The following is a 9523-nucleotide window of genomic DNA, read 5'->3' as shown; positions in this document are numbered from 1 at the left end:
ATAACCCCCTTTTGTTCCTCTAGATGGTGCTATGTAGGGATGAGAAGCCTGGAACTCAGCCTCCATCCTGACACCAGAAGCCAGTCCGAGGGACCCACCACCCTGAAGGCCGCAGCGCAGAGGAACTGAGAGAAACGGGATCCTTAAGGACGTGGCCAAACCACTGAGTCAACCAAGCCCGCAAATCCTCTTGCTGCTCGACTTCCTGTTATGAGAGGAAATAAAATTCCTTCTGGTTAAGCCAATTTGAGTTGGAGTTTCTGCTACTTGCAGCTAAAAACATCCCAGCAGATAATTGGTGTAGACACACTTCTTCCTCAGGTAACCTTTGGAGGGAGTAGTTTTAAACCAACTTCACCCGTGAATAACCTACACCCAGAAAGGAGCAAAGTTTCAAAGCCACGTATCCTCTCCTCCTGATCCGCAGGCCAAGCAGGATGAAACTATGTATTAGGCAGCCGGAAGTACAGAAACCAAAGTCAAAATTGTCTTATGTAAAAAAAGCAGGGAGAGCAGAACAAATTGGTCCATGTAACTGAAAAGGATGGGGCACTTGTAACTTCAGACGTGGCTGAATTCAGGGCTCAAAGATGTTGTCAGGAATCTGCCTTTCTCTGTCTCTTAACCATGTTTTTTTCCAGGTCGGCTTTACTCTCACTCAGGTCAGTTGATCCTGGGGAGCGCTGGTTCTCATGTGACCAACCTACATTTCCCAGTGTCGGGACACCTTTCCCAGGAGCACAGTGAGGGGCCTGAGCTGGATCCTGGCCTAGCTCAGACCGTGCACACGTCCCTGAACCAACTGCAGCTGGAGAACATGGTGCTCTGGTCCCGCAGACTCATATCCCACACCTACCTCCAGGGCTAAGACTGGGGTCAGTCCTCTCTGAATGAAAGGAATGAAGGGACAGAAAGGCTCAGTCCCCCCCCCACCCAAAAAAAAAGTATTTCTGCCAGAGAAAGGATGTCACAAAGGAGAAAACAGTGGATAAAGTCATCTGTGTAGGCCTGGTGTACTTGGTTTTAATGAGGAGGCTGGGCTGGGCTGGGGGCAGGGCATACGACTGTTAGGTCAAGTCTTTTCCAGTCCGACAGCAAGGATGGATAAGACTCAGGGGAGGAATCGTCTTAGTTGGTGTTCACCAGGAAAAAGCCAGAGACCAGGATTTTAATGCAAGTAGTTTATTTGGGAGGTAAAGACAAACACTGGCAGGGGAGGGAGGAAGTGAGGCAGGAAAGGGAAGGCAGCCAACAAAGGGTGTGTTTTCAGGCAAGCTGGAGCTGTGGGCAACTGCAGGAGAGCCCACCTCAGAGTGATCCCACCTGAAGGGTGAGGGAGCTGGGTTATTTATCCACCAAGGCCAAGTGGTGAGGGCTGTCACAGCAGGTTGATTCCTGGCATGTCTGTACCACCATGCAGGTGAACACAGGTGTGTTCTGGAGCTTTGGAGAGAGCTCACCGGTAAATAGATCCAGAGACTGGCTGTTGGCCTTCAACTTACAGGATACGGGCAAGACACCAAATGTCTGCTACAGAACTAACATTAATTAGGCCCGTATTGTCTGCTCTACAAGTACCCACTTCAAATCCTAGCAACAGCCCAGTGAGGCAACTTTCAGCATCCTGAAAAGCCTCAGGAAGTGGCCCTCAGCTGGGGAGATGGAAGGCCACAGATTTGCATCCTGGATGCCTGGCTCTGAAGCCACTGCTGTCCCCAGACACCCCACACATTCAGCAGGGCTATTCTAGGCCACCGCCAGGCTCTGCCAACTTCTCAGAGAAGGAAAACCAAGCAGCCACTTCAGAGAGCCTCAACGGCCTGTCTTTACCAATAGTCACTTTCTGGGCCCTGTTCTGGGCTCCCTGGGTACCCACTGTGATCACAGTCAAGGCCTCCCCTTCTGTGACAGCTGCTCTTCCCAGAGTCTCTTTTCAGGAATGTTTTTCCGCAGATGCTAATGAATGACCCTTAAATTTCCCAGGAAAGGCTACCTCTTTTTGAAGTGGCTGAAGATCTCCGCTCTTGATTGCAATCTTCCCAGAGCTGATTTTGGCCACTTGGCTCTTACTTCTGAAGTGATGATGGGGGTAGGAGGAAAGGAAAGTGAGGAGAAGACAAGTGTTGGGCGCTCAGCTCTGCTACAGAAACTGCAGTCTCAGGAGGCAATTTTCTCAGGCAATCAGAATTGTAATGTAGAGAGCAGAACTATTTTCTTTTCAGTTTTGTGCACAATTTCTCCCTGGTTTATACTGCAATAGAAGGTACACTACCTGTATAAATCATGACTTGTAAAGATTTGCCACTTTTTTTGGTGATTTGAATCATAGGAACAAAAGTATTTCCAGAAGTCTCATCCCTAATTTGTAAAATTAAAGTCTATGGGGAAATGTGACTGGAGTTGGAGAAATTTATATTACATGTAATCTTTAGAAGTCACATATACCTGCTCATAGATGTCAGAACACTTATGAAGCACTTGCCAGGCAGTGTTCTGAGCACTTTGTGTATATTAACTAATTTAAGCTTCACAACTACCCAATGACGTCAATGCTATCATTATTCCCATTTTGCAGATGAGAAAACTGAGGTTCAGAGAGGTTAAGTCACTAGCCCAAAGCAGAGCTGGGATTTGAATCCCAGCAGCCTGGCCCCAGAGTATGTGCCCTTTAATGCTATTGTCCACTCACAGACAGATGCATGGGCCCAGGGAGACACTTGGGCCTCTGCAGACATACTCACACCCACCACACACTCGTACACATGCCTCCAGTCCTCCCGCACACACAAGCACACACATGCTCCTTTCCGCAGGCTCTCTCCCACTCCCTGGTGAGTCCTGGCACAGACAAGGCAGAGAAGGCTCTGCACTTGCAGCCTCATCTGGGAGGCTGGGACCCTCCTCTCCTGGTTTAAAGCCCAGCCCACACTCACATTGTCTTCCTCACCCCCTACACGTGAGAGGTCAGCCCCCGCCTCTCCAGCACCACCGTCCACTCTGATCACCTCGTAAGGCAGGTGGGACCTGTCCTCCTGTTCAGCTGGGGAAACTGAGTACCAGAGAGAAAAAGCAAGCGGCCCAGAGGCAACCTGGGAGCCGCAGGCCCCGTCCACCCCTGGCCGATTCCCCTGGGCACAGAGTGTACCTTTGCAGCCCGAGCAGATAAATTAAGGCCCCTGTTAGGGTGGTAGCATTTTGGAGGGTCTGTCACAGCGCAGGGCTGTCATACTAACGGCGGGTCAGGGGCTGAGGGTTGCTATTGTCTAATAATACATGCGTCCCGCCCACGTGCCACCCTCCACAGCCCGCAGGCGGCTCCACGGGATGTTCCCATTTCACGTGGGCCCTGAGCGCGCCAGCGGCCGGCACAGCAGCCAAAGCTGTAAATCTCCGCTTCTTCTCGCAACTGCTGGGCTCTCCCTCACACTTTTTGCGGCTGGAGTTCTTATGGGAAGACAAAAAATAAAAAAATAATAAAAAACAACAAAAAAAATAAATTACTCGGGAATTTGTTTTTAATTAAGCAATAAGGCTCGATGGGGCCTTGGCTGCTGCCTCATAAAGCTGCTCCTGGGGTGTAGGGAGGCATCTGGTCCAGATGAGTGCCTCAAATCAGCCCGGAATGTGATTAGATGATTACTCCCTGGAGTTAATACAAGATGATCTTCCCCAGAGTTGTATTATTGTTATTATAAAAAGTCTGCAGGCAGGAGGGGGGAGGATGGCTTCGCTGCTTAGAGAAGATGAAAACGCCGATTCTAGCTGTCAGGGCGACATCAGCTCCTGAGTTGCCTGACCCTGTTTCCCCTCCTTCACCACACCTGCTCAGATGGTGAAACCCACCAAGCTGGATGGACGCTAACATCTTTCAAAATAAATGAGTCCCTGTACACAGGGAATAGGATGTGTCAACAGGGCAGTGGGCCGGGGGGATGGAGGGTAGGTACAAGGAAATCTCACCTTGAGATACTTTCTCCTCTCCTGCCAGGAGCAACAAGCCAGTCTCACTCCCAAGGCAGCTCAGTGCACCTTACCAACGCTACAGAGACTAAAAGTGTTAATGTCTGTGAGTTTTCAAACATCTCTCTCTCATCTCTCTCTCTCTCTCTCTCGCTCTCACTCTGTCTCTCTCTCAGTAAATGCTTTTAAAAAGATGTTTCATTTTGACAAAATAAATAATTCATCAAAAATATATATAATAGAGCAGTTAAGAGTTGGAGAAAATTACTAGATTAATGGCAGGACAGTTGCTTGAAAAGAGAATGAGTTGAATTTCAATGGGTTAAGAAAATTGATAAAATAATTAAATGTTTTTGCAGATCTGACTCTTATGACCAAGGATAAACAGTCAGAAGAGGAGGATGTCATATCAAGTGATTACATTTTGTCTGAATATATATGCCTTCTCCAAACCAACGTGACTCAACCTTTGTTCATTTTAAGAATGTTTGGGTAGCTGCAAGCATAGCCTACATTTTGTAGTTACAAGCATAACCTCCAAACCAACATGACTCAACCTTTGTTCATTCTAAGAATGTTTGGGTCATTGCAAGCATAACCTACATTTTGTTAAATGGAAGATAAACATTTTCATAATTTTATTTCATTTTTGAAGATCAAGGTACTTTCTTCTTTTTAAATGCTCTCTCTTATTGTGTCCCCGTCTTGAGATGACTCACTTTAAGGGGCTTTTCTCTGATAGTGGTTGTCCTCAGATAATGAGGACCCCCTGCATGTGTGATAAACAGAGGTACGGATGTATTCTAAGGTTAAATTTCATGCTCCATCAGAAAATTCCTAAGGGAAAGAGACCTCATAAGTAGCAGACACAGGCAAGCACTTTCAAATACAATTGTGACGCCAACAGTCAAGAGAGATCCCTCTTAAAAACGACAGCTTATGAATGTAACGAATGTGGCTGAAACTTCAGGCAGAGCTCAACATGTTGGCACCAGAACATGTTCTAGTACATTCCCTAACTCTAGACTGTGCCCCTAACGGAGACTCAGATCAACCACAACAGGTACTGCCTTGCATATCATGGGTGTGCACATGGGGACTGAGCCCAAGTCACTTGTCCTCTGGGTGTTAGCCTCCGGGGAGGCAGAATCACAGAAGCCCATGATGTTGAGGAACAGAGCCGTGAGAGCGCTCAGCAGGATGCTGTGGGAGAGAGGAAGAAGAGCAGGAGTCACGGGAGCCTCTGCAGTGGGAGGGATGGAACACCTGAGACCTGAAGGCTAGATTTCCCAGGTGAACCTCGGAGAGTAGGGTGTTTCAGAGGAGGAAGCAGCGGTGATTCAAAGATGTGAGAGGAAGGCTGAGCGCATCTAGCCGGGACGCTGACAGCCTATGCTCTGGGGAAGAATGACGCCTTGGGTGTTGACTCTAATGAAGAAGAACCACCCAAATCCAGTGTCAGACCTTTGGTAGTCCAAGCCTCTGAGGGCTGAGGAAGGAGCGGCCTTAAAGGGCTGCAGGTATGTGTGAGAATCACAGCTTTCCCTGACTGTCCAGACCTGGATATGCAAGGCGGCTACCCAGAGAGGAGCCCAGCATGGTGGAGGCAGCTGGGTGGGTCTTGCAGCTCTTGCCCAGGACTCCCCTTCCCCTGAGGGTCCTCGCCGCCTCCTTGCAGCCCCTCTGTGCAAAGGTCCAGAGTCAGGAAGGACCCTGGTCACCCACTACACTCTGACCTGCGAACAAACACAGGCCAAGGCTCCGAAACTGTGGTGAGAACTTCCTCAAAGCTAGGCAGGAGCAAAAGGGAAATAAGCAAAGAAGGCAGTCATCATGGCCGTTGCTACAGTCCATCTGGAGCTGGCGATGAGCTGGGCACTCAGAACTCCAACAGGAAAGTACAACCCACTTTATTTGATAGCTTTGTCCCATTCACTTTGGTTTTTTTGTTTGTTTGTTTGTTTGTTTGTTTTGCGGTACGAGGGCTTCTCACTGTTGTGGCCTCTCCCATTGAGGAGCACAGGCTCCGGACGCGCAAGCTCAGCGGCCATGGCTCACGGGCCCAGCCGCTCCACGGTACGTGGGATCTTCCCGGACCGGGGCACGAACCCGTGTCTGCATCGGCAGGCGGACTCTCAACCACTGCGCCACCAGGGAAGCCCTGTCCCATTCACTTTGGATAGAATTTCTCTACATCAGCACTGCCGACATTTGGGGCCAGATAATCCTTTGTTATGGGACTGCCCTGTGCATTGTAGGGTGTTTAGCATCATCCCTGGCCTCTACTGTCTACAAACCAGGAGTACCACCCTCTCAGGTGTGACAACAAAAAATGTTCACAGATATTGTCCAATGTCCCCTGGGGAGGAAAATCATTCACATTTGAAAGCCATTGGTTTTAAACATGAATCTTAAAAGGAACATCTCCAGGCTGGTCAAGAGACCCAGGTGCCTGACCTGTTCATACAATCCTCAAGGGTTGGTTTGCTCAATGAGAGGTCCTATAGAATTCAAAAGGGGTTGTGTTGTGGGCAGTAGATTAAAAAAAAAAACAACAACCTTCCAACTCCCCTTCTAGACTGACAACTTAAGAAAAGGTGCCCCCTCTGGACTGGTGCAACCCACAGGACACAGCATGGCAAGTGGAATGAAGGTTGGCTTTCAGGCCCCTCTCATCTCTGCTGAGCATCTTTGTGCAGTGAACAACCTGCTCAGCTGTATGCAATGACCATGAAAAGAAAGCTCCCATCTGGGCTCAGAACGCGGGAATGTTCAAAACCAAAGGAAAATGGAAAATAAATACATTCTGGATTTTTGTTAGATGCCATATTGCCCATTGGGAAAGTCTGTTTATGTTTTATATGATGAATTCAGGAAAAATGTAAACTGAATAAGGAGGTTTGGACTCCAGATACTCAAACAGCCTTTGGACAGGTGAAACCCTATCTTGACACTGACTGTAGCCAGAGGCCTCATGTGACTCTGATGCTCATGTTGGCAGGGAGGAAGGGAACAGGAGGTTCAGGGTTGTCTTAATACCAGAGAAGGAAAAGCAGAAGGGACCCACTTTCTTAAACAGGAAATAGATATTCCAAAATCACACCCTGGTCACAATGCAGAAAGCTGTCATAAAAATAGCTCATCCTTACACACGGCCTGCTGTGTGCCTGCCCTGCTGTAGACACTTCCGGTGCATTAAGTCACCCACTCTGAGCTTGGCTGATCTCTACCTTGAAGAAGCAGAAAATTCAGTGCTTAACTTCATGCTCAGTCCCCTGCCTTGAGGTGCTCGGTGGGTCTCAGATGCCTTCAGTCCCATCTGAGACTGACTATAAGGCTTTTAAAAAGCCTAGATAGCTGAGACAAAGCAGCTAAGAGACATCAAAGTGGCTGACTCAGGGGAGGGTAGGAGACGTGAGGGAGGGACTTCAAGATAAACCTTTGGGTAATGTGTTGTTTACTTTATTAAACTTTGCAATTTAATTTGGTAAAACATTTGGATTTTGTGTTGCTCGTTTTTGTTTTTGTTTGTTTTACTTTGTTTTTTGTTTGTTGGTTTGGTTTTTCTTTTTGTCTGTTGTTTGTTTTATAGTAAGTATTTTCAGTTTCAGCAAGACACACACACACACACACAGAGACACACACACACACACACACACACACTTTAAAGGGCCCTTAGGCAATGCAAAGGCCAGTCTTGACACTGGCCATGTCAAGTTCTCTGTGTAATTTCTTCTATTCATGCCAGACTTTCAGGACAGCCTGGGAGGGGGAATGAAGGGAGGGGTCAGGTCAGAGTCTCTCCATTAGGTAGTTAGGTTGACCTGTTGCCCCATAGTTCCTACAGGGGCCAGACCACAGACTCTAGGCAAAGCTCTGAGGTCTGCTCTGCAGTCACCAAATAGGCAATAACCACTCTGGATGGCAAAGTAGTTGAAATAAGAGGCCCGCCACAAAAAGGCAGGCAAAAAAAGGGCACATGGGTCTTGTGCAAACTTGGTACTGACTTAAATAGGAAATAGGAGCAGTTTTTGCCCTGGGATCTAGAATTTTTTTTTCACTTCAGTCAAAAGAAATCAAAGTGCAGTGCAGCTCTAGGTGGGGAGACATTCCTAGATTTCTTCAGACCCAACAGCAGTCATCTATTTTCTGAATCCCTATGGATTTGTGGCTGGAGAAAATTAGAGCAATGGTGACATGATTGTTCTGTCTTCCATCTCTAACTGTGCCGCCCAGCCAGGAAAAATCAAAACAAGGAGGGCAGCCAGGTGGTTTATCCATCCTCTAGTGAGACACAGGGGATGGTGGGAGTGTGGAAAACAGTCGTAATTACTGCAACTCTTCCCAAAGTCATGGCCTGCTGATAAACTCGGTCTAGTTTTCTCTATTGGAAAGTAGTACTCAGTTGTGCCACTAGGATTTTTTCCTCTCACTCTTTCTTCTCCCTTACAGCTCTGGGGTTTGGAGGTGAGGGGTTAAGGCAGAGATAAGAACTAGGTTCATTTCTGAAATCTTGTTTCTCTTAACTCTGGTTGCTCCTTTAGAAACATTTTTGGCGGGATATTTTGCTCGGCCGTTGTAAGATCATTTCTGTGCCTAGATTGTTTTTTTGTTTGTTTTGTCTAGTTGTGTTTTATTTCATTTGGTATGGGAGGTTTTTGCATTTCATTGTTGTTGCTGTATGTCTTTGATTTTGCTGATTTAGCTTTACTTATTCTGTGTTCTGCTTGTTAAGATTCAGGGGAGGGAAATTCTGACTTCTTACCTGGGAAATTCCCTCCTGTGACTTTGGAAAAGGGAAGGAAGTTCTGACCCCTGGCCTCCTAGTCAGGAAATAGCTGAAGAATCCCTAGGTGCATGGAAGAAGGACCTTTACCTTAAGCATACTGGGAAAGAGTTCTTGACAATGAAAAATTGTGCTTGCTTGTTTCTTCTCGTCTCCTAACAATAGGTAACCTGGAAGTTTTCCCACATGATTTTCTTTAATGCCTGGATGGCCACCAGACCCCCCTCCAGACTTTGCCATTTCTTTTGAAAATCCAACACGTTAAACTTTTGAAATGCACACACACACACACACACAAATTCCAATTAATTGGCAACCATGTAAAGAACAAATGTAGAAAATGCTGTACGTGCAACGAGATTTTAAATTATAAATTACATAATTATGCATTTTACTAATTTTTTTTATTTTTTAGTTTACAATCAGTGTCACTCTTTTAGCGTACAATTCTACATGTTTTGGCAAATGTACCTAGTGTATAATCAGAACACAAAAGCACTTCCCTCATCTCCAAAGTTCCCCTCATACTGCTCCTTTGTAGTCACCCCACCCCTAACCAGAAGCTATACTGATCTCTTCATCCTTACAGTTTTGCCTTTCCAGAATGTCATATAAATGGAAGCATACAGTATGTAGCCTCTGAGTCTGGGATTTTGTTTTCGCATGGTGCATTTGAGAGATTTATCCTTGTTGCTGGGTCTACAATAGTTTATTCTCTATTATGACTAAGTTCCTTTTCATTTAATTGTATGGATATACATACTTTATTCATCCATC

Source organism: Kogia breviceps, chromosome 18, assembly GCF_026419965.1.
Source record: "Kogia breviceps isolate mKogBre1 chromosome 18, mKogBre1 haplotype 1, whole genome shotgun sequence".
NCBI classification, from domain to species: Eukaryota; Metazoa; Chordata; class Mammalia; order Artiodactyla; family Physeteridae; genus Kogia; species Kogia breviceps.
This window is presented reverse-complemented; position numbering follows the sequence as displayed.